Here is a 26,508-nt window from a genome sequence, read left to right as displayed (position 1 = left end):
AACTGTTTCAAGAAGATAAAATAGTCCATCAGCCAATGAAGTTCTACGGTTGTGTCTGATCCCATGCTGTGGAAGAGCAGAAAGTCTGTCCTTTGTTATTTTTATGGATTTAACACTAAAAGCAGGTGGAATAGAAATTCACAGTGAAGCAGAGAGATATGGAGATATGCAGTTCCTTTCAGGTGAAATAAATGCATTTGCTTAATTTCTTGGAACATCTCCGTTTCCTCCCAGAATTTTCTACCTTCTTCTCAGATATACTTAGCATTCATTCTTGCTTCTCCTGCTGAGATATGTTTACACTGGAGAGGAACCATTACCAGAGATCCTGAGAGATTCATTCCCCCTGTGGCTCAGGGTCCTGCTGTGTTTGAAGCTTCCCGTCTAAGTACTCTTCCATCCCTTCTCTTGGGCTCCTTAACCCCAGCCTTCATAATGGGCTTGGTCTGTGCACACTCCAAAGCTACAGTAGTACACAGGAATCCTCCAGCCAACTGCTTGTGCTTGGTCCTTCCAAATTTCTTCTTGTCTGCATGAAAAAGAAGGCCACAGAAAGAAAAAAGCTTTTAGGCTGTCGTCCAGAAGGTTTCTGCTGCTCAGGACCTGCCTGCCAGTGCCAGGATGCATGTTGCTTGGCTTGCTCTCCCAACAGCACCAACGGGTCCTCAAGGAAAGTCAGTTTGTTCCCTTCCTGCTCATTCTTTATTGAATTCACTTGTTCTTCAGACAAGAAACAGCTATCAATCTCTTCATGCTCTGTGTGCAATAGCATGATGATTTTATTCCAGACCTCAAGCTGCAGCAAAATCTAAACACTAACAGTGCCCAAGACCTTACAGAGTGAAAATTTATATATATCCCTATATTTACTATCTCAGACACACAGTGCTTTGGGGTTGGTTTCTTCTCTGACCAGGTTCAGTCTTTAACTAAAACAGAGTTTTCAAAGCATCTGGCTCCTGGCCTAATGCTAGTCCAGGGGAAATGAGATGATCGCAGTGGTAATAATTTGTATGTTGGGCTCTAAGTCAGATGTGGTTGTTCTATTCTCAGTTTATCTGTCCATATGGACTTTCAAAAGAGGAGAAAGCAGTGTGGTAACAATTTGCTTGAAAAGGCCACTGGTTTCTTAATCAGAAAGTTTAAGGGGTTTGCTCGATTTTCATTCAAATGTAAAAAAAAAGAAATTGCCAGCCAGTGTAATATTAATCATCTCTGACTGGATGTTGCATTGCTGGGGTAGCCAGGCACATGCTTGAGTTGTCAGGTTCAGTTTTCTTTCAATTCCCTTTGATTGTGTCAGTCGGGACCAGTTCGCATTGCGGCTGTGCTGGCAGTGGCAGGCTTTTCAGGGGAGTCCTCCTCTCTGCGTGACTCAAGGATTATGAAATGGAAATACCTTTGACAGATGAACAGTCAGTCCCCCCTCCCTCACACAGCCCTCTTCTGTCCTGCCCCCGGTGCCAAGCCCAGCGCAGCATGCCAGTGCTGGGGAGGATAGGCCGTGCTGTGGGACAGGGCTGGGACACCGCACGGCCAGGAGTGCAATGAACTGCAGATTTATTCCTCCCTCACAACTTCTGCAGGGGGGAGTTCAGCTGCGTTTAAAGGAAAAGAAGGACTTTGGTCCTGCATGATCATGATCTGCCAGATCCAATTCTTTATAGCAATGATGTGATTAAAGTGCAGTGTAATTCACCTGTGTTGACTTCTGCAGGCATCTTAGTTGCTCCACTTGAATCTCTGAAAGACCTTGAAAAAGAAACCACAAGTAACTCTGGTTACAGTCTAAGATATGACTGTCAAGACACAGTAATTCACTGCTTTGTACCAGTCTTTTGATTTTTAGCCATGAAAATACATAAAATTGACAGAAATTACCAAAATTTCTCTTAATTTCCCTGATCAAGAAATCTACTAAGACAATATTTATTATTTATTTTCTTCCCAACAAATTTACTTTGGCATTGTTTGCATGCCTTGAGTGTTTACTTTCCATATACACTCAGACAGATCAGCTTCACAGTTACAAGCAGGCATGGAAGTTTTTGTCAGGTCACACCTAAGCCTGCATGAAGTTTAATAATACTTAAAAAAAGATCCTGATGACATACTGGTTTTCACCTCAACTAGTCTCTTTTTCATGGATAATGTTGGTTTCTAGGCATACTACACTCTCAGTCTTAGAAATTCTATTTCATATCCAGAAGGCATTTCATCATTTTGTAATTATATTTCTAGAGGGACTGTTGTGACTGTTCAAATTTGCAACTTTTTTTGAAATTGGGATCGTCCTAAAAATGAAACTCGGGAAGTAATTTTTTTTAGTATGTTCAATTTCCTACTATTTTTTCTCACAACCATGAATCTTCTATGGAATAGAAGTTGCTGCTTCGCAAAGATCTCTGCTAACTACTATCATTACTCACTAAAATTTTGCTGACATAAAAATATAAAGCATATTCAGACTGCATGAAAATAATACTGAAAAAGATTAGTCATGATTTTGCCCCATATTGTGGTTTCATTGATACCTGCACAAGTTGCTGGACACTGGAAAAATCTGACCCTTAAAATTTGAGATGTGCTTTTCTCAACCAGGCCAGTTAGGTTTGCATCTTACAGAGACAGACAATGCCATCAACCACGACTGGCTGACCACAGTAGAGGGAAAAAACCTGCATTTTATCTTGTAAATTAATCCTGCCAGAAAAAAGAGAAGTATTGGAAATGTTTTACAAGTCTTTACAACAAGCAATGCATAAGCAGACAAACTATGTTCTCCTTCGGGATTTTGCAAAGGTAGAAAGACAGGGTCAAAATCCCCTAGTGCATTTATGCTCACTTCTGCTGGTGGTGCTTTGAGAGCCTTGAACGTCTGAAACTGCAAACAGAAGCAGGGGTCTGAGCTGGCAGAGGCTGGCCCTGCCAGCTGGCTCTCAGGATCCGCACTGGCAGAACAGCTGCACCAGGGTCCTCCTGGGGAGAATTTCTTTTCCTTGGTTTAGAGAAGCTGAAGGTGCAAGCCCAAAGCTCAGCCCTGCAAAGGAAGACATGAAATGACTTTGGGAATCCTTCTTCTTAGCTTCATGAGTCTGGCTCTGACCTAACATGCACCAAGAGTCAGAGAAGCTCATTTGGGCAGGCAATAAATGCAAAAGCTTTTTTTGCTTTCATGCATACAGCAAAATCACATCCATGGTTCTAACGTACTAAAAATAGTAGTAGCTTTATTTCTGCTTTTCAATGGACAACATTATGTTCTGATTTACTCAGTGAAGAACCTATATATTAAGTGCAAATGAGTAGAATATAAAGGAGAGTGGATCAAATCTACTCTGAGTGTGAAGTTTGCTATATTTATATATACATACAAACATGTATGTTTTATACACATACTTCATAAATATGTCCTTCCTCCTCTGTTCTGGCAAAGCTTTTCATATCTTTGTCTCCAAGTCTGTTAAGTTTTGTCCAGATCACAGCAAGTGTGAGATTAAACAGGCCTTACACCACAAAGAACCTTAGAACTAAAATATGTGGGATTATTCCTTACAAAAAATAATCATTAGAAAATTCAACCCTTGTTCAAATCACCAATCCATTGCAAGATAAACTCATTTTAGCTAATCTAGCTGTTCTCTGTGCTTTGCTGATTTTTCATCTCTTTCAGTGAAAAAAAACTTTGGAGAAATATATTTTCTTCTATATATCAACTGAGAAAGAAGATGATTGCACCTGTTTCTATGCTCCATGGATGTCTCCTTTTTCAGATTAAATCCTATATTTTAAAGAAATTGAGTACTAGTCCCTTGAATAGTCTGTCTTCCAAAACCTCATCTTCTATTGCATTAGTTACTAAACCTGACAGAACAATGTAACATATAAGTAGTTAGGTTAGTGATGGTAACTTACAGGTTAGTAAAAACACTGACTTGAAACCCAGTAACAAAAAGCCTTTTCCACCCCCACCCCCTCATATTCTCTGTCAAAGTCCTATCAAGAAAGCAGCTGCCAATCTCTTTAATACTGCCCCAGATGCAGTTTAGTATTTGGATGAATACTTTCAACCTAGGACTAGATTTTGGACCTTGCACCTAATTTACTTAATATTTGTCACTGGTGTCGTGTAACTGATCACGTGGGGACGATTCAAATGGGTATTTCCTCAGTGGATGGGATGACTAGCCATTTTCCTTCCCTTTACAAAGTTAACTAGAAGTCATGAAAGGTATTAACATAGGAGGAACCCTGGGGATTCTTTTAAGGGTGTGAAAAACAGCTGCACGTTTGCTCTAGCAGCGGGAAATGGAGGACAGGACAAGGCTGCATGTGGCAGCAAACCAAGTGCTGCCACTTTTTATGAAAATGTGCGAGTGCTTGAAGGTGTTTTTTTTTTATTTAGTGATTCACCAGTCATGAAAATCTCAGCTCATTTTGGAGTTAAAGAGGAACTCAAAGAATTTAGTAAACTGCTTTCGACTGGGAACTAAACTCAAGTCCTCTCCTTTAAACTGAGTAGACCAGGAGTCTTCCTCACTCAAGAGACACCATTGATTCAGAGTGTTGCTTCAATCCCAAAACACAGGAAACAAAGGTGGGAGGAAGTGTTTTGCTCTTGTATTTCTCATTTCCTAATCTGGCAAGGACCGGGAAGTACAGAGATAGGCGCAGTGACAATGGGTGCTTTAACAGGTCTGCAAAAGCTACTCCCTCCTTTTAGGAGCTTTTCCCTCCCTCCATCTCTTGACTCTCTATGCCACCTGGCAAGCTATTCTCTCTCCCCAAGGGTCTGTTAGGCTTTGCAATACCTGAAATGCATCAAACTTGGCCAGCTCATGGAATTATCTGAAGATATAAATTCTACGTGCTGAAATACATGGAGAAGAGGCTTCCAGTTCGAGGCTAAGCAATATAAGATTATGAAAAAAGAAAACACATTCATTGGCAAAGATTAAGTGGCTGTGACATAGGAAAGGAATGAAGCATTGTAGCTGTCCAGTTTTGTACTGTTTACCATAATGATAGTCTCTGGACAGACACTTAGCATTATTGAAAGCTCTGGCATGATTTATCAAGTGACCACAATCTGAACAATGTCTTTTCTTATTGCTGTAATGACATTGAAAATTCATAGCTAATGTCTGTGATTTGTTATCATATGGGTGGATCTGGAAGTTTCTAAGGCTTCTGCTATCTACAATTAATTTTTCCCATCGTGACAATCTAAATCCTCCCAAACACAAACAGTTTTGCACATAATTAATTTCAAGCCCTTAAGTTTACAGGCATGCTGTTGTGCATAAAGCGAAGCACAAATGTAACTGCGGGGCTGGATCCGGGCCATCGATTCTTCGCCTAGAAAATCTCTGACTTGCTGAAGAGGAGCCCGGAGCACGACTGTTTTGGCCAATGCACAAATATTTTGGCTGGGAATGTGGCTGTGACGTCTCCTGAGAGCTGTCCCCAGCCTTCTCCTGCTCCCCTTTCCCCTCTGTGCTGCGGGCTGGGGTGAGGACTTCCATGGTGCAATCTGCTGGCGAGGGGTTGGGGGGCAGTGGTGGTGGTGTCTGTCTGTGCTCTTGCCACAGCACATCTGGAAAGGAAAGCCCAGCTGGGGAGCCCAGCCCTGCGGGAAAGTGGCAGGCATGTGGGAAAGCAGGCAACCAGTGAGGCATGGCAGCAGGACCAAGGGCAAAAGCAGTTATTTTTTAATAACTTATTTTATTTGTTTAATCAAGCTCTTAATTTTGCCCAGAAATCTCTGAAACAATCACAACCAAAAAAAACCCCCTGGAAATAAAATTTCCTTGTCTGGGGGCATGCCTTTGATGTTGTTTCTTAAAAGAGAGGGGAAACAATAACAAAAAAAACCCCTTTTGTTAAAACAGTGTTTTCAGTCTGAAAAATAAACTGAAACCATATCTCAGGAGACTGTTTCAGCATGATTTCTTTTCTAGGCCTGCTAGTTACTACTGTTTGCACTCCAGTTATTTACCTTGTGTCACACATCAGATAATCACAATATTTTGTAAGAACAAGAAACGAGTCTAAGGCCCCACCTAATCCAGACAGGTGATGTCACTGGATGTGGTAATCTCAGGCCGTCATCTACCATCCATCTCATAATTCAATTACCATGCCTATTACTTTGTCAACTATGCTTATGCAACTTGTATCAAAACCTACTTGGAAAACAGAATCTATATGTGATTCACAGCTGGAGTGTAGAAAATGGGGGCGGAAGGGGAGATGGGGAGGGGTGCAGGGGGAGGAAGGAAGCAGAGGATAAATGGGGAGAGGGAGACAGGGTGGTTGGCTGTGTGTTTGCGTTCCAGGAAAGCTTTAGAGGTTTCTCTGTGTCAGGTAAGTCAGGCAAAGATTTCTGCCAAGGGTGCGCAAGCCAGCTGCTATGATACTGAAAGGCAAGTAGTCACACTGTTGTCTCATATTTAACAATGATAAGAATCTCATTAGAAGAAATTGAAATTAATCCAGTCTTCTCTCTGAGTTGTCGTTTCTTAAAAGAGAGGTTCTTTACACATTCAGGGAAGTCCACACTGCACCTGTTTAAATTTAGGTTACGCCTCCCCCCACCCCTGCTTTTTTTTTAACTAAGGAAAGCAAGGGTTTTATTTTATATACTAACTTTTATAAGAAAGTCCACTTGCTAGAGCACAACTTTGTGGTCAATATTGAATCCTTCTGTTGTGCAGTTGTAGGACACAAGAAGTCCTAGCCAGAGAAGTAGACTGCAAATAAGAAAGCAGTGTGAATACTTCAGCTGGAATTTGTGAGTGAGGTAGAGGGAATAGCAGGAGAAATTGTGGGAATCAGATTGATGAACATAGTACTAGTTATTTATAAGTACCAAATTATTTGAAGAATAAAGAATAGTAATAATCTGCATCAATAAAGTGATTTATATCACCATAGCTCTGGGCAGAATGAATAGCACTAGCAATGTATCTGGATGTCTTAGGTCTCTAATTGATCTGCTTTCCATTGCTATGGGGGAGACTGGAGAACGAGCGACAGTGACTCCTAAATCTTCAGTTTTGGGCAGGTCCTGCTCCTCACGAAGTTAATAGAAACTGGGCATCAGTTAACTCTCCTGCTCACAGGGACCAGATCTCTAGTCTTCCTGCATTGCACACCTCTCAGAAATTTGCACAAAGGTACTAAGGGACTTGCCAGAAAGCAGTGACTTCCTAATGTGCTCAGCATTACAGCCTAGGAGTTGCATATTCCCAGTCCAGTATCAAAACTTTAGCTCCGTTGTTTCTTATGGAAATTCTCAAATGAAGAAAATCTGAACCACTACTCAGTAATAAATCAAGTTAGATTTATACATTTTAGAAGATTAATATCCAAAAAACTTTCAGTGCAGCCAAAATTGTAATGATTTCTGTTTTACACTCAGTGATAAAGCTGACTTGAATCTTCCAGCAAAGGAAGATTTCTTAGCTCTGTCCTTACACTGTACCCTATAGGAAATAATATAAAAAAACAAACGTGCAGCTTAATTTCCAAAGACATAAAAGGGCTAAGTTTTTTCAAACCATGGAATAATCAGCTGTAAACAGATGATTGCTCCCACCGAAGGCCACCAGTACCAAGGCAATGATGGGATTAGTCATATCTTCTTCCCGCTTTGTACTGTTTGTGCAGGGAATCCATCCGTTAGCTGACTCTTTTGCATGCAGGAGTGGTCCGGACCATTCAGAGATCCAAGGCTGCCTTGGCTCCAGTATGTCTGTGAGTGGATCAGCTTATCCGGAAACATTTTTAAACTGGTAGGATGGTATGCTCCCTGGAAAGCTTGACTTTATGTGAGATAGCTTGTGAGAGCTGATGGCTTGAAAATATGAGGCCAGCTTAAGGAATCTAGCATCAAGGTATCTTGCTAAGCAAATCTACTACTCTGAATCAGAAGGACTTTCTTAGCAGGTGAAATCTAGTAGATACCTGTTTATGTTGAAATTATTTCACTGTTCCTGAAACCGGCTTCAGTGCCTGACAAAACACTTCCTTACGGTAGACAGGTGTTGTCTTAGCCACAAAAATGTGTGTAGGTTCATCTGAGATTACAATCCATCTTTTCAGATGCTTATTCACAGGTTTCAAACAGTTCAAAGCTGGGTTTTCTGCCAGTACATCTGCAGCTGTACCTCTCCAAAATCATAAAACTTGGTAGAAATAGAAAAGGGAAAAAGGAAGGAGAAATGTGGTAACAGAATCAGGCTTTTATTTACTCAGATCTAACCTCATGCTGACGGGTGTTATTTCTTCACCTTTGGTAAGCTTTTACTGTTCTAAACAGGTGAAATTCACAGAATAACCTAGATCCATGTCCAGATTATTAATACACATTGTAAACTGGTATTTATTGCTTTTCTTATAATAAATACTTACATGAAAATGGAATACTGTCCAAAAAAATTTCAATGGTGTATTGACATTTGATTTTTTTCCCTAACCTAACAAATGTTATGTGTATGTTTGTAGTATTTCTATACAACTTACCTTTAGACAAAAAAGAGGGGAAAACTACAGAAGAATACTACTGTTAAACAGTGTGCTGCTAAAATACATTCCACAGATACGATTACCGTGCCTGTGCTGTTAAGTCTTGACATTTTCAGAAAGGAGCAGGAATGCAAACAAAATATCTGGTGGGGCAGTGCATGATTCTGGCACTGAAAGTATTTGGAATAACCTGAAATCTAAAGACAAGTAGTTTAAAAACAGAAAAGAAACTGAACATTACAGCTTAGTTTCAGAGATGTTGACTTTGCATGCAGGACCCTCAGAACCAGATTTAAAACCGAGTTGGGAACAGCACAATTTCTATTGTTTTCAGAGAGGGGTGCAGAGCATTCACAGCTTCTTAAAATGTGATGCTGGTATCCTGATATTTCAGAGAACCAGCGCACAGATGAGACCGGAAGGGACCTCTGGAGATCATCCAATCCACCCCCCCTGCCCAAGCAGGGTCAGTACAGCAGGCTGCTCAGAGCCATTTTCAGTCGGGTTTTGAGTATCTCCGTGGATGGAGACTCCACAACCTCTCTGGGCAACCTGTTCTGGGGCTGACCAGGTGGTCAGTTTTTTTATATTTAAGTGGAACTTTTGTATTTTGGTTTGTGCCCATTGCCTCTTGTCCTTCACTGGGTACCACTGAGAGGGATCTGGTTCTGTCTTCTTTACACACTCCCACCAGGTACTTACACACATTATTACATGTATTAGTTTACATATATCTCCCACTAAGACACAAAGTCCCTCATTGCTTCTCCTTCAATAAACTTCCATCAAAGAAGGACTATTCGAAGCTTTGGTAAGTACACTCAGTGAAGTAACACGTGTGAAAACAGATGGTTTTTATCATCCTATTTCTGGCAAAGTCTTTCACGCTGGGGATTTTATCTCATGCACTGTGAACAGTGTCATGCACATGTTAGAATACCCCTGCGGATTGGTTTATATGGGTATAGCCGGCTGCCAATTCAAACAGTGTGTGACAGAAACAGAGAGGTCTTTTTCATACGAATGATGAGGAACGTCCTGTGGCAGTCCATCCGACTTCACTCCACCAAGATGTTTCCGCGCTCAGAGTTAACTGGAAATTAAAAAGTCATGTAATTATATTGGGAAAACAAAGATGGTCCAGGTGCTTTAAAGCACAGTTCTGGCAGAGGATTTGTTTTTAATAAAGAGATTTGGGTTTGCCCAACCCTCTTCTTTTTCCTCTTTTTTTCTTTTAAATGTACCTTGTTATTTTTCCTCCCCACAAAAAAAAAAAAAAGAGTGAAGGAAAAGTTTTCCCTTCCTTTCCCTGTCTTGCTGGATTCTGTGCTTTTTTCCTAAGAGGTATTCTGCAGAGAAAGTCTGATTCAGACCTAACAAAACCTGATTATATAGAGAACAACAGTGAACAGTGCAGGTCTAACATCACAGGTGACCTCTTTACTTGTCCTGCCCAGAGGCAGGATCAGCTATAGCTAAGCACACAGTTGTTTTCTTATCCTGATCTTCAGGGTCTCCAATACTGGAGAAACTATAGTTTATTCCTGTATTTAACCAGAAAGTTTTTTGGTAGCAGTAAAGCTGATAACCTGGCCTTGTGCACATAATCACACATGACCTTCCTTTCAATGGCATTGTGCAGTGAGCCACCATGATAAAAGACTTTGGCTAGGTCCATAGCTACTGTTTTAAATGCTTGATTTTATCAGCCCCAGCTATCTCTGGAAAAGGCAGTGTGTAAGTCCCACAGCTCTTCTCTGCTCCTTCTTTGGTCTACGACTATGAATAGATCATGTGTGCTGCCTCTAAAAATTCTGATGCTCCTATTATTTTTTACTGTTTTGATCTTGCAGTACAAGTTTGTAAAATTACAACTGGAAAATTTCTAGCCTGAGGCGGAGGTTAATGATTTGTATGAAAGAGCAAACATGGACCACCTCCCAAACCCAAATTTCTCATTTCCTCTAAATTGTAATGTCATGAATTGTATTTGCCTTCACCATCTTCACATCTTCTTATTTCTTTTGCCTGTTGGAAGCCAAAGTTAGCAACACTAACAACTCTTTTCCTCTCCAGCCTGGATGCCAAAACTCTGCTTAGTCTTTAGCATCACAAAGATGTGTTGACTCCATTATGAATAAACAGTCAAAAGATACGGATTTAAACCAGCAGTCCTCAAGCTTTCAGCACCACAAACCACTGCAACCCAGCAGGATGCTCACTGAACAACCCTCATACTTCCAGTCAAATATTAATTAAAAGCACTAACAAGCCAATATGGTCATGTTGACTATGTCCATGGATACCAATGGTAATCTGCAGACCACAAGTATATAAATTAAAACTGAGAAGAATCTCAAGCTTAATTGCCACTTCTGTGTTTCATCTGATTTTATATCCACGTTACGCAAAACACATCCAACACATGGCATTTGCAGCTCCCAGCCAAACTGGGCTCAGTTTAAAACAAGCACATGTTTGCTCAGAACTGACCTGCTTTTAACATACTTGCACAATAGGTTGGGTTTTTTTCCTTTTAGTTAATGGGTTTTATTGAGAACATATTTCCATAGTTTAAAATAAAATAAAGTAAGCCCAAGAGACAATTTTCTTATCCCAGCTTTTGCAGAAGATATCATGATGAAAATCATGCGTTTCACAAATGAATTTGAAAAAAACCACTGATGGGATTTGTATTCTTTTCAGTAAGGCATCTGCAGTTATACAGAACAAATTACCACATATTAGAGGAGTAACCATTGCTAAACAGATAAGATATTCTCTTTGTAAAATGAACTAAGTGGCCCAATATCCTTATCTTATGCTGATGGGTTTATTATAAAAAATAATAGTCATTATTGTACTGTAGATAGTGGTGTACGTTGTTCCTGGTTCAGGCTTGAGAACATGTACGTTCCGAGAAGAATGAACACATCTGTTGCTTTAACATTTCCTATTTTGTTTGCTCCTTCTCCATTGATGTAGAATTTACATCTTATTAAAGAAAACAGTGTATGAGATTTTTCAGAAACATTCACTTCTGACTTTGCTCTATTCTCAGAGCAGTTAATACATTCTAGAAAAGTATTGGCTGGAGTAGAATTAAGCAATTTCTGATTGCTTTTGAAAATTCACCCCAGAAGGAAATGCTGCCTTTTTAGCTCCCCTGGCACATCATAAAACCAATACTGCCTGATATCATCCATATTTTGGGAATGGCCCATTAGTGAGAAACATGGCAGTTTCTCAGGGACTGCTCATCTGACTGTCTCAAAGCAATGCAATTCCACTTGGCAATTTACCTCTTCTGATACCACTCTGCCTGTATTTTTCTATGGGAGCTTTCTAGGTGCAAGGATTTGGGCCAAAGTATTCTGAGGTGAGTAGCAGGGAAGGGGAAAGTCTCAGTTTTAGGTGCATAAATTTAGACAGCGCAAAGGGGCATGTTTTACAGCAGGCAAGATCTTATTGCTTCTAGAAAACCATCCTTCTTTGAGGCATGACAAACACTCAGCTATCAAGTGTGCAGAGCTAGAAGCGACCACTACAGCATGGATATGCTTACATGCATGCACACAAAATCAGAGTTTGCAGTGGATAAGGCTTTGGCTCCTTGCCCACCACTTTGCTTTCAAGCCCCAGCTTACAGAGTCAGCTTCGGCTTGTCACATTGCACAGTAGGAACCACGTTCCTCGTTTTTCAAACTTCAAAAAGAATACTTAAGCATGATTAATACAGTGACAGAAACACAGGACAATTTGTGAAGGGCTTACATGCAGAGACTAAAACATTCTAGCAAGCACTCAAAGTTGAGCAGGACTTAAGTTTTCAATCAAAAACGTTTATTGCCAGAAATAACAGACTGAGTGACATCAAAACAGTTCATGATAATGTCTGGGTGCTGTGTTTAAAATAACATCTGAAAGTGTCTAAAGTTGGGCATTTGACTTCTTTCTGTTTTTAAACCTGAGCTTTTTTCCTTTGTAGCTGACACTTAAATACATATAGAATTAATAGCAAAATAAAATAAAAAAATGTTTTGATTTTAAGTAAAAGCTAGGTGTGGGTCAAAGATCTATTTTCTTTTATAATAAATGCCAGTCAATGTCTTTTATAACTGAGACAGAATAAATTTAGAGCAGTACAAATCCAGTTATTTGAGAAATTCAGAGTTTTTAATGAAATAGAAACAAAATATTATTCCTTAGCTTTAGGAAAAACAAATATTTTACCCAGGTGTAGTCAACCCTGTTACTATTGGTATAACATAGTTTCCCTTTCACAATGCCTCTACAACACTATGTGTTGGTCCATAGAGATTGTCCGGTTCTGTAATCATGATTATCATTGCAAGAGCTGGAATTGGCACTGAAATGAGAGCAGCCAGAAAGTAAGAAAAAAAAAAATGAAACACCTGCACTCTTTAGCATTCATCAAGTGCTATTGTTTTCCACAGGTCTTTCAAATTAGTTGAAGGGACTTTTTGACCATCTGTCTTTCCCTCCCGTCTATCACTGTGTAGTGCTCCCCACACAAACATACCTCTCCTTTACTTTGGCTAAGCAAAAGCGCTTTGGTCCTGAGGAAATAAAACTATTTCACGCTTCTCAACTGGAAAGGACCTAACACCATCAGCAACTGAAGTCCCTACAGCACTGTGGACTGATTAGGTAACACATACTGTGACAATCTTACACAGAAGAACAAATCCCTGTTTTTTTTCCCTGTGAGGTGTTTAATGGATATATTACAGGAATGTTTTTTCACGTGCTTGACAAAGTAAAGTGAGTTTAGTCCAGATATCTGGCTGTGTCTCTGCGGAGGGCAGAAAAAGCGGATGTAAGACTTAGTAGAACATTCACTCTGCTTTTCCCCTTCAAAATCAAGCCCTTCTGAGCTTTCTTATTAGATGGTTTTACTGGTTTCATAGAAAAATTGAAGGGGGTAATAAAAGTAACTTCTCTGTAATGTTTTGTATTTGTTACACTACTTGAAAATTTAGTTGATGAGACGTTATTGAAACTTGCCCAGTCCCTTGGCTTGGACCTCAGATGCATAACATTTAATTTTTAGTCTGTGTCTACCACTGAGGTTTTTTCACAGCCAGGCATACTTTGGGTTTAGTATCTTCATAAACAAGATGCATTTCAAATTAGTCTCATCATTTTTTACAGTGCGGCAGAAATGGAGGCGGGAGGACTTTCGTTTCAATTTGATGTAATGTTTTGAGTCAACACAAAACATTTTTTGTTGCTTTGCCAAAAAAAAAAATCATATTCAGCTGTGAGTCAAGGCAAGCTACAACCTCCCAACTATTTTATTCTGGTTGTTACACTGAAAAAAATTCATTAATCACTCAGAGGTATGCTGCTGTACACCACAGGATGAGTGGCCATTTGTTTTTGCACTTCTTTCGGTGCAGAGAGAGACAGTGTGTTTGTCCTCCATATCCTTTTCTCTTTTTTTTTTCTTTTTTTTTTTTGTGAGCACATGGCTATTGATACCTGCCAAAACCAGCACCATACCTTAGCAGTAGCACATGCCACTGGCAAAAGAGTTATTGTACATCCTTGCCCTTTGGTTCCCTATTCAACCTAAATCAACAAAGGAAATGTTCGTTCAAGGCATTTGCAGTTGCAGTTTGGGGTTCCTGTTTCTCTGTGCTTGCCATCTATATGTTTGTGTCTTTGGAAAAAGCATGAGCTCACCAAAGCCAAGGTTGTGCTGGGCATCTGACGTGCACTGTGTAGCAGTATCACTCAAAATACTTAAATATAAAAAGTGTAGCCTAAGTTTCAGGGTATTATGTTAAAACGCCAATTCTCAGCCGTTTCTGAGAATTTCTGAAGTTTTACCAAGTTGCAGAAATCACATTTTAAAATCTTAAAAGCTTTTCCAAAATGAATTTTCCAGCGTCAGAGTAATCCTTGTAATTTCAACTGGTGTGAAGTGATTTTAACTCTGTAGTCCTAGGATTTTATGCCTGTTTTGCACAGGTGTAACTGACGATACTGAACGTGCAGTAGTGGAAAATCACGTCTGATAAACTCTGCATCGTGTCCACAACAGCTGAAGGACAGAAAACTAAGTAATGAATCCCATCTTTTGAATTAGCAAACATGAAAGAGCTGAGTCACATTCTGATCTCTGGGATGCCAGTGTGAAGTAAAAGAAATTACACAGCCTTAAAAACAATACCATGGCATATGTAGCAGATCAAATGCAACAATTCTTTATGATGAAGTTAGCATCCAGGGGGAAATTCAGACAATTCACCATCTCCCCACAACTTCAAACACCAGTGGAAACAAACTGTATATCCCACCACAATTAGAAATGGAAAACAGTATGTTTAATGAAAAAACATGTAATTTCTTAAGTTACTATGAAATTAAGTTAAGCTTTACATTCATTTAGATTGCACTCATTTTCTTGCAAATTTTTCCATGCCTTTTCTGATCTAATTTCATTTTCTGGAATCTGATGCAGGAATAAGACATCCCAGATGAAAAACAATAACCAAACAAAACCCAAGGAATAAGTAGCCTTTTTCATTTGTTAGTTGCAACTAAGAGCTGTTATGCTGTTACGTCCCCAGTGAGGACAGCCTTGTGTGGTCAGCTGAGGGACAAGCTCTAATGATTTTGTGATTTTCATGGCTTGCTTTCTTTTTTGACCAACCTAGAGGTTAAACAAGGTAGTTTCCCAACAATCTTCAAAGAGTAAAATGCAAAGGATTAAGAGCCTGACAGGATGCAATATGCTCTGCACTTAATGTGGAAAAAACCCCACTTTTTAAGCCCTAGACATTTAGATTAGGTAAAAACATCCGACCCAGCACACTTCCACCATTCCTTTGGATGATCATAAAGTCAGCTTTCTGTGTTTTTTTTGTTTTCAACCCCTGTCTTTCCAGAAAAGAGCTCTACATGCATATTTGGTTTCCACTGGATTCAATGACTTCTGGACAACTATTTCCTCAGACTTATCCTGATTCTTATGTCTACCTTTATTGTTCCCTCCTATTTCCCAAGCTTCAGGTTTCTGCAAGGCGTTTGCTTTGCAGTCTGGTGAAACAGTGCTGGAGCCTGATGGTGGCACTGTCACTGAAGCGAAAACTGGGTGAGTCACTTGGGACGCGGAGATGTCTTTTCAGTGGGATGGGTCTGCAGCGCCTCTCACTTCAGGGGCCTGGAAAGACCAGTTATGTTCCCTGAAAACAGCAAAAAGACCCAAGAGTCAGAGCTTGAGCCTTTTAGATGACAGGCATTGTTTCCTGTCTCTTTTTAGCTTTTTACATTCCTGCCTCCTAACACCACTACATTCCTGTGCATCCAAGAGAGCCCAGCGTGTGCACATATTGCAGTGAGTTTTGCTCACTCTAACAACAAATTTAAAATATTGATTTTGACACACAGATATTGCAAGAGTTCTTGTCACCCTCAAACATTACCCATGCCTTTTTCTTTCATGGGAAAATTAGATAAATTACCATCTCTTACACGATCCTATTGCTTGTGTGGCAGTGCTCACCTCCTCAGTCTCATGTGCTCAGCTTCCCCTGAGTTGTGTGCACCTAATAACCTGCGTCCTCATCTCTGTCTGCAGTTTGGTCCTCCTCCACTCAAGCCACCAGACTCTCTGTCCCCTTCTCCCTTTTCCCTAAGTTTTGTGAGCGAGAGGATACATCTGTGACTGGGACCCTTCAGGGCAACTGTTGCAGCAAGGGAAAACGCTGCCTCTTAATGCTTTCCTCATCTCTTCCTTATGTGGCATTAGGTTAATGGTGAGAAAGGTGGAGAGATGTGAAAGCTTCAATCTCCATCTCCAGCATCAGAACATGAAAAAAAGGCTAGGCAACTAATTATAATGTATTTTTCTCAGGGGAGGCTGAAATCCTTGAGACCTTAGCTTTACATGTCACTACTACATGGTTTCCATCTCCAGATAAAAACTTCCCGTGGAGTTCCTGAGAGATGGCAATGTTGTTTCTGCTGTTTCTCTGCTGTTTGTTCAGAAGAGGCAGACTGATACGCACCAGCCACAAGTCTGGCTCAGCTGGTGTAAGGAAGTCAAGATCAAGCTTCTTGATGCATGTTTTGCCATTTTGTAGCTCCTACTAAATTCTTCAAATGTAGTTCCCCTATTTAAGCACATGCCATGATACCCACACATCAGATAGACATGGAAATATAAGGTCCTCCAGTCATCACCAGTCCCTAGACCCTAAAAGGGGCTCAGGAAGAGAAGGTTTATCATCATACTCTACCAATTCCATAAATAGGTGGCTTCACTCGACGCTGTTTTCAACCTGTCTCTTTTCCAGAGCAATCATTTTTGAGCAAAACAAAACCAAATCCAAAAGAGAGCCCAGAAAAAAGAAGAAACATTATCTCACTTGGTTTTGAGTCAGCCTCTCCAGAGTCCTCAGGGAGCAGAAGAGCAAACAAGACTATGTTCAGAATGTTCCCGTTCCTGAGCTGGGCTAAAACAAATACACTGCAGCAAGTAAAAACACATTCTAAACACATCCAAAAGCAAACCTGCCCCCTGAAAACCAGGACACTGACTGGGGCTACGAGGCAGCCAGCAAAAACAGGGAAATATATTCTTTTAAACCTACAGGCTGTACATCTCAGCACAGGTAACAGAAATCGATGTCTGCAAGTGCTGCTCTGCTTTTGACAGGTACTGTGTTAATAGAAGCACCTAGTTAACTCCATACAGTGGCTCCCTATATGAATTTAGGTATAGCAGCTGCCTTTAGGGACCTATCTGACTCAGCAAAGAAAGACCATATAACTTAGAGAGCTCATGAGCTGCGGGCTGCATCCAACATAGAGGTCTACCAGAGTTACCTCCTCAGATTCAGGGCACCCAAGCAAAGAGCATGCTGGCAGTGTGATGAGCATGTACCTGTTGGTATTGTAATTGGGTACCAGATGTTCAGCTGAGAGTAAAGGGAGCATGTAGACCCATTATAGCTGCAATTATGTGGGACTGGGATGGAGGATACACATGCTATGAGGTGGAGACCAGGGAGAGAACTTCCTTCTTCATCACTCAACTAATGTGGTGAGTTGTAAGAAGACAACCTAAGTGACTCCTTTGTCGATTCTGGGACTATTTCCAAAAATATTTTTCTTTATGCAAGGAAAGCTGACCAAGCACATTCACTGTCTGTGTATTTCAGTATTTCGCACAGTGGGCTTGTGGTTGGCTTGTTCAGTTCTCACCCATCTATACTTAGTGCAACATCTGAGCTTTGAAGAGACTACTAGGTCATATCGGTAGCTGGTATGAAATGGCAGTGGAGGCTTCAGTGAAGCTGAAAGAGCTATTTTTTATTTACACTAGCTAAGGATATTTCCTGGCTAACAAAAGACATGAAGGAAGGAGGTGTGGGATTTGGTGGTCATTTTAGTCTCCACAGTCATAGCAGTTGCAGTAAATCTTTAAGTATCTTCCCTTCCATTAGTTAATCTTCTTTCATTTAATTTTATGACATATCAGTAAGTGGTAATTCATTTTAAGAGCTGCTTTGCTTTCCTCATAATCATGGCCTGTATGCAAATGCAGAAAATGGACTGCAACAGCCCTCCTGACCCACCTCCTGAATACGACATTGTTTGTTATGGAAAAACAATTAACAAGAAGCAATGAAATTTGATTTCTTTAATCTGTGCAGTGATGAAAGCTCCCCTGATGTGTGCTTGTCTTTCTGGAAGCACTCAGTGCTGCCACTAATCCTTTACATTCTTTAGAGAATGCTCATTGATTTAACTGCCATCAAATGTAATTATGTTGTCCGCAGGTATGTTTGTCATGCACTACACTGACATACCTTTGAGGCCATTGAGTAATTTCTCCAGAACATAGAAGGATAAGAAGGGGTCATTTAGAGCCGTGTTTCTACAGCTTTTTAGATGCCTTTGACCTTACTTTCTGCTGCTTTTGCACAGGTATTGTACCTGCATGGAGGCAGGTCGAAACAAACCACTCCTCAGGGAAAAAAAAAAACAACAATTGCACTAAAAGGCTGAGGGTTTGAAATTTGGATTTTAATTCTGCTGCTTAGATCAAAACTAGCCATTGGTAATGTGTATCTGCCATCTTCACATGGATTTCCACAGCTTCTATCTTCCGCTTTCATCTATAGCAGCCCATGTGTAATATACCTTGGTTTACATCTCCTGGCACTAGTAAGGAAAACCTCTCCCACATCATGTGCACACACACATGCACATATGCGTAGAAAGTAGTATTTATACTTCTAGCTTTCTGCAACCAAGTAAGGACTAAATCTTGAGAGCCACCTTAGTGCAAAGGTGAGAAAAATACATAGCTCATCCTTTTTTCTCTCTAAACGAAGTGGAGGAAAGGAGGAGGGAGGCTAGGAGACAGCTGTAATCCTAACACTATCTATTTGGAAAGGAGGCTAGGAAGGACGTGAAATCTGCACCTAGCATGCTGGAAAACCCTTCTTCAACAGCTAGCCTTGCTGGCTGTCATGAAGACGGAGCTCATAACAGCCTCCCCACATGTGGTGGGGCAATTACTTCACCATCAGCAAATCAGGAACCATTTGGATTGAATTCCAGTCCCTCAGTAAGAGAAGAGACTGGTCCCACTGATGTCAGCGGAGCACATGGTTTATTTTGGTACAATGAAATCAGAACTTGTCTCTGAAGAACCTCTCGCCTAAGGCAAGATTTTGCTACTATTGCTCATCTTACCCTACAAACACTGCTCTTAGATTTCTTCGGGGCTATTTTGCACCTGCAAAGGACAGCTCTGCCTAACTGGGGGACTTGCGGGCAATAATCCCTCCACTCAGACATTATGCACAGTGAACACTTGCAGTGTTGAAACCAAAGCCAGAGATTCAGGATGCCCTGCAATGAACATCCAAAGAGGAGTTGTATCTCCTCCTCCTTCTTCTGCTAGCTGCAGAATATTTTTTCTGTGCTTCTTAGGCTGAGTCTACCACTGTGTCTGGCCATCAACCCATCAATCAGGGAAATCCTACTGCACCAGTGGTCGTGTGAAGAAGTCTCACTACAGAAGGTTTCCTGCCCAGTGCCTTGGACTAAGGATTGCTACCTGGGGCAAAATATCTTTAAGAAATCTGACTGCAAATCTTTAGGTGTCACAACAGGCTCCACACAAACATTGTAGCACTGAAGCTGTGTTTTTTTATTCTTTCCTAAAGACAGAGAGGGATCTGCCTGTATGAAGAGGGTCCTCCCTAAGAAAACCTGCAGTCACAGTTTGAAACTGAAATCAGTTTAAACCTGAGTCTTCATGACTTTTCCAGATGTTCCCCAGGAGGTCATGATGGTGTGTATTTTCAAGGCAACTGAAGCATGTTTACTTGTTTGTGGCATGATATACCTGTTGCGCAGGTAAATAAATTATTTTAATAACTGAACTAGCTACTTTCCTGAACATTCAAGGAAGGAGAAAACTTATTTCTGTAATAAAGTCTACAGTCATATAAAGATAGCTATGACTTTATTTAGATGTGGACATGACAGTCTGCTTTTTAACACACAGTCATCCTACGCTGTTTATTCTGCCATAAATGCTTCCTTCCCACACTGAAATGTCGTTTCAGCTTCATAGGAGGGTCACAAGAAAGTGAAATAATCTGGTAAACTGAGACATCCTGAATCCCCATAGTTTGCTAACTTGTCTACCCTATCAGCATTATAGAAACTAATGAAAAGATGGTACAAATTATTTTGATTGGTCCTTCCAACAGCACCTTCTTATTTTAAAACCATCACCCTGACATAAATTATTTAAGTTTTTCAGTTTGCCATTTATATTTGACATCTATCCCTCCCCCATCTACTCATTTGCAAAATGCTTTAAAGTAAAGTAATATTTTGCAAAAATGGGAACCACATGAGTTTCTTTGTGCAGCCAGTAAAAATTGTAGGGATGGTGTATGTGGTCAATGAAAAAGCAAGCAAGAAGGAGGAATGTGTGTGCATGAAAACAAAGAAATTACAGCAAAGACAAGTGATAAGGACTATGCTGGCATTATTGTTTGGCCTTTGCCGAGAAGAACCAGGAGGATGTAGGCACAATTTAAGCAGCAGTGGGACATGCAGTTTGAGAAGGCCCTCTGAAATTCCTAGTCATGTAGTTTTCTGGTGCCTTCATAATTATTTTGCAGAACACAGACTACTGGGACATACACAAGTCACAACAGCTTTGAGCAACCCACAATTTGCAGCATTATAATAGTAGCAATGCAACTGTATGATGAAAAAGCTTTTCAGACCCACCGGTAAGAACTGATTCATTACTGAAGTCAGACATTTTCATTAATGTTTATATCAGGAAAAAATGTGTGGGTAACTGCTCCACGCAAGAGAAGTAAGAAATGAAACTGTTGCTGTAGTGCAACTTCATTGCGAAGTTACTGCCTAAAGCCTTCAGTTCAGCAAATAAACAACCGAGTTATTTGCTCTTTACTGTTAAGTTTAGGCTTCTGTTAAAAGTAATTATCTGCCTCTACAGAACTGAAAGATTTACAGTAGGGAGCAAGTTGTAAGATAGGCCTGCAGTTGTAAACTGACCTAGCTTCACTGACCCTACCTGAAAGGTGTCAGTTTACACCTGCTAAAGATCTAAGCTTTGCATAGAAGGAAAGAAAACCCAGACAAAGTGTGCCTGTTTTCAGAGATGCAGAACAGCCAGGTAGTCTGGTCCTACTGCAGTTTCTGTGAGGTACCCCAGTAATATTTCCAACTCTGAAGACTTCAGCCAAAGTTTTACAGAATTGAATTTTCACAAAGATGAGAACAAACATAAATTCATCCAGAACAAAAACAGTATAGCACCAACATTATTTTTTTCCTTGTTCAGGGGCCCACAGCATTCAAAAAGAAACATGTCTGTAAGATCTGATCTGTACCTTATTCAATTTCCATGTTGCCTGAGGATGCAAGGAGGATTATGAACCTTGATGTTTCAGTAAAAGATTAGCAGCAGCATCAACTTATTGCACTAGAGAGTAAATGAAAAGTGAGATTCCGTGACGCTAAGATAAGAATACAATTTTCTTGAGTGCCACAAGCAGTTATGCTCAATGGCATCTTTCATCAGGAGAGAGCATGTTATTGCAGTGCACACCATGGAAAACCCAGCGCCAGATCAATACCTGACACTAGCATCCTTTTGGGGCATCCCGGTGGTGCCACATGGATTTAGAGTTGCCTGAATTGGCAGTTGTTGCCATGCTGGTGAGCACAGAGCTCTCCCTACCTAAGCAGAAGAGGAGACTCCAAAGCAAGTGGAGCCATGGCAAGATGTGCTGCAACGCTGAGAAGCCAGTACTGTACAAGCTGTCCTGCAGGAGCCCTTCCAACTGGCACAAGATAAAGCAGCCCTGTAGCTATTCTAATTTGCATTGAGGGATGGCTCTGCGCCAGGTGCTGGATCTGAAAAGGCCTGAACTCAACAAGTTGAGTATCGAGCCTATAATGCTGAAGAGTAATATTCAGGCAAAGAACATTCAAAGCAAAGAAAAGGTGGTTATCCAACTTTAACTCAGAATACTAGGCCATAAAATGAGCTCTGTATAACACTTAGTTAAAAGAGAATACTTGTGGGATTATAAATCTTTTGCCTTGAAGTGCAGCATGTTGGCATGGAGAGGAAATGCTATTATGGAAGAGTTATTTCATTGCATGACAATTGAAATAAATGTTGTGGAAGCATTTACACATGTTTCTTTGGATGTTACCATTCCCTTTACTTTGATAAGATACAGGCAAAATAGCTTTCAGAACTTTAAAAATCCCTTTTCACTCATATTTTATGTAAGCCCTGTAAAATTGAAAATACAATATGTTTCCTCACTGCAATCAATCTCTCTTATGGTTATTGCCAGAAATACACAGAAACACCTGGTTTGCTATTCTGGGATCTCACATTTGGGCTAAGATCTTGCCACTATTTTCTATCAGTTTAATATTTTATTTAAAACATACACACATATACATACATAAAAACACAGACACACACATATGTATGTATAAATATACTTACATATATAAAATTGCCTGAAATCCAATATCAATTTGGAATAAAAGGAAAATACATAAGATGCATTTTTTGTTTACCTATATGAGGGTTAATTACAAGAAACAATATGCATCATAGAAGGTTCTTGGCAGTAGAAACTATTACCAGAATTAAGTATGTGCATTTGTTTCAGGCTCTCAGGAACTACCTCATATACTACCTCATTTACTAATTAAACAGTGAATTTTATAAATGTTATTGATGAATGGCAAAATGTTGCTCAGGAATGAAAACTATTACCAGAATTAAGTATGTGCATTTGTTTCAGGCTCTCAGGAACTACCTCATATACTACCTCAATTAAACATTAAACAGTGAATTTTATAAACGTTATTGATGAATGGCAAAATGTTGCTCATGAGAGACCAGAGACCCTCTCACCTTCTGATTAGATTGGTTTGAAATATATCTTAAAGGATTCAACCACGCTATAAATCCTCTCACCTACTGATTAGATTGGTTTGAAATATATCTTAAAGGATTCAACCACGCTATAAATGGAACTAGTCAAACTTCTTCTAGATAGCTTCCTTGACGGGAGACAGCTTTTTTTACAGAAAATATTTTCATAAATATATTTACATTTTTTTAAATGAAGATAGGGAGTGATTTGGTTAGCAAAAAATGTTGGAAATAAAAATGAAAACATGCTTGCTTTCATCTCCATTCTTCATGCTGAAGAGATGATACTCTCCCCCCTAATTCTAATCACAGTGTGAAACACAGCTAGAGGCTCCAGGCTTCAGTTTGTTCCCAAAGTCAGAGTAAACCCTCCAAAAATTAGATACACCAAGAGGACCTTTCCACCTCCTCCTCTCTCAGTCCACACAAGCTGGCACAAAAAAGTATCATAATTTCTGTTTCTACCTAAAAATCCACTGATATTTTTCACACAGAGGATTCTTCTGCTGGGAAAATCATCACCTGAGAGAAGAGAAATCTTCATGGGATACAGCCAAACCCAGTTCTTCAACATTGCTGGTATATGACTTCTCAGGGGACTGTTAGTAAGCCCCTTCTCTGCTTCTCAGATATATAGTATTCATCCTTCAGGAACGCATTTTTCAGCTTTTGGACTCCCAGGAAGCCACAAAAAATATTATTCAGCATTACAGGACTGATTTTTCTTTTTGATTTTCCTCATAAAAAAAGATTGTGTAGTCAACGTTCTTCTTTAATGTGAAACTATTTTACACTGTTTAGAAATTTGTGTTCTCTCTAACATGGAGCTCAAGATGGCAACTTCATATAGGCACCAGCATTTTGAATCATTCAGAAAATTACAGTAGAATGAAACAAAAAAATACAGCTTCAGAGCTATTCTAAGCATAAAATGCCATCTGCAAATTTAAAGATCAAAGAATTTTACTTACGACTAATTGGGTTTTAAAAACAGATTTTTCAGCTAAAAAAATAACCTTGTTCTAAAATTCTTGTGCAATTAAACATAAATAAGTAAATAAAGGGTAATTTTGAGACTGCCAAAACCCAAAAATTCTCCGCAGGTTATAGACCATCATTCTTCTTTTGTTGCCTTCAACTTTCTGCTGGAAAAACAGATGTTAAAAACATCATAATACCTCAAATACTGTTTGTTTGAGAGGAGCAAAATGTGCTCACTATGTTTGATTTCTATTTGGACACCGTGATGTACAAGTCCTCTCTCAGAACTGGCAAACTAAACATCCTTAAACCATGCCTGCAAAACCCATGCATATCAAATCTCATGTAATATATAGTGAGAGAGAAAGGTTTCCTTAACCTTTGTGACTTGGTGGCTCTTGGAAATGAAATACCAAATCTATTTTCTGAATTAACCTAACATCTTGTCTGAACAAGTCACACTGAAGTCAGTGTGGAAGGTAGCTAGTTCCTTGCAGCCAGTAATTTATCTGGTAATTAAGCATTTTGTTTTCTTCTGTGAAAAGGACATTCAAGCCAACTTCAATTTTAATAAATACATTAATCATTACGGACTGTTTCAAAGATGAGATTCATTTGGTGTCCTATCTGCAAGCTACTCATTTCACCCCTGTTTTCCACTCTTCTTCAGTCAGTCCTGATGTTAACTGGTCACATGGTATTTCTGTTTCCATACTTGACAGAGGGAGCAAGACTTTCATAAAAAAGAGTAGGAAGATCAAAAACATTCCTAGAAGAAGAGGTACCCATACAGAGTGTGAAACAGGTTGCCCAAGCATTCCCGTGGAAGCAGCAATGAACATAAACAACCACTCTGAAAACAACAGGTTTCCATCAAAACTGGTTTTGATAGAAAGATGAGTCTTTACAAAGTTATTTTTGTTTGTTTTCTTTGTTGAAAAACTCTAGCACAATGCCATAATCTTGTGAATCTGCTACAGATCAATGTTACTTTCCATAAGCTACACTGTGCAGACAGATTTCATCCCCTTTGAGGCAACATAGCTTTCCTTTATAAGAGGGAAGATCATGGCGCATGATGGGATATACAGTGCACGATGGGATGTACAGTTCAGCCAAGAAGAGAAACTAGGAAGGTGGAGCAATCCAGCCATAAATCCCATGAGGCACTCTCATAAACTTCCAAGAACCAATTTACTTGTCTGTCAAAATAATTTCTTCCTAGACTGAAATATTTTCAAAATAATCTTTTATTTTAAAAACTGAAATGTTCATTAAGAACCAAGCTCTTTTTTTATGCGTTCTTTTTTTTTTACAAAAATTCACGTTTTCCTTTCCTCAGAGTATTAAAAAATAGTGCTCCATGAAGAGTTCTTTTTTCCAGTTCAGTGTCCAAAGAAAAAAGAGCATAAAAACAAAGATCAGTTTGATCCAAATTAAAAAAATAAATAAATTCTTTCCTTGAAATGAAAACCTGCCAAAAACATTCTTTAGCTAATAAACATTTTGTTAAATTCCAGGAAATAAAAAATTACATTTGGCAAATCTAGCCTCAATCTCTTCAAAGTTAAAAAACCCACAACAAAACCTTCCTGCAAACCTAAAGAGTTTTATCATGGAAGTACCAAAGAAAACATTTTGATATTCCTGATTAACCTTACTCCCACATCAATCCTCCACTCCCAAACACTTCTCTTAGTTTCATCCAATATCATAGACGTTATTACTAGGAAATTGTAGTTTTGGAGAATAAGAAAGAAGGTATGGGAAGGAAAGAGGGACAAGGCAATTAGTAACAGAAAGATTTACATAGCTCTACAGTATCTTTCGTACCCACCCAGTCATATTCTGCACTGCCCATGAATGCTACTTAACAGAAAATTAACATTAAGATGTTTCTCCAAAGTCTCTTGAAGTCAACATAAAGACTCCAAATGACATCACTAAGCACTGGATCAGGCTCTTTGGCATCTGGACTTGGAAAGATTTGTTGCTCTTTTTGCCAGTTCTGACAAAGTCTATTTGAATCAAACATAATACATCTAAATGGACAGCAAATATCTGATCAGAAAAAAAAAACCCAGTATGTTTTCATTTAAATTGTATTGCTTAGGTTGCCTCTACAGATTTATATCATGCTGCATTTTGCCAAGTTGGCATTTGTATTAGTTCAAATAGTGAGTGCATCCAGTTGAAAGTTCTGAAAGAATTAGAAACAGATTGGGTTTTTTAAATATTTGGAAATTTTAAAATCCAAAGACGTCACCAGCTACCCAATCTCTCTCTACTTTTTCTCTCTTTATTTCCTGTAACACTGTCATGATGACAAACATGATTCTGCCATGATCTCTGCTAAAGTATAGAACAAATCTGACCTGCCTAGTGGATGAGGGAAAGGCTGTGGATGTGGTCTACCTGGACTTCAGTAAGGCCTTTGACACTGTCTCCCACAGCATTCTCCTAGAGAAGCTGGTGGCTCACGGCTTAGACAGGTG

Source organism: Aptenodytes forsteri, unplaced genomic scaffold, assembly GCF_000699145.1.
Source record: "Aptenodytes forsteri isolate BGI_AS27 unplaced genomic scaffold, ASM69914v1 Scaffold412, whole genome shotgun sequence".
Taxonomy (NCBI): domain Eukaryota; kingdom Metazoa; phylum Chordata; class Aves; order Sphenisciformes; family Spheniscidae; genus Aptenodytes; species Aptenodytes forsteri.
Note: the sequence above shows the minus strand (reverse complement) of the source record.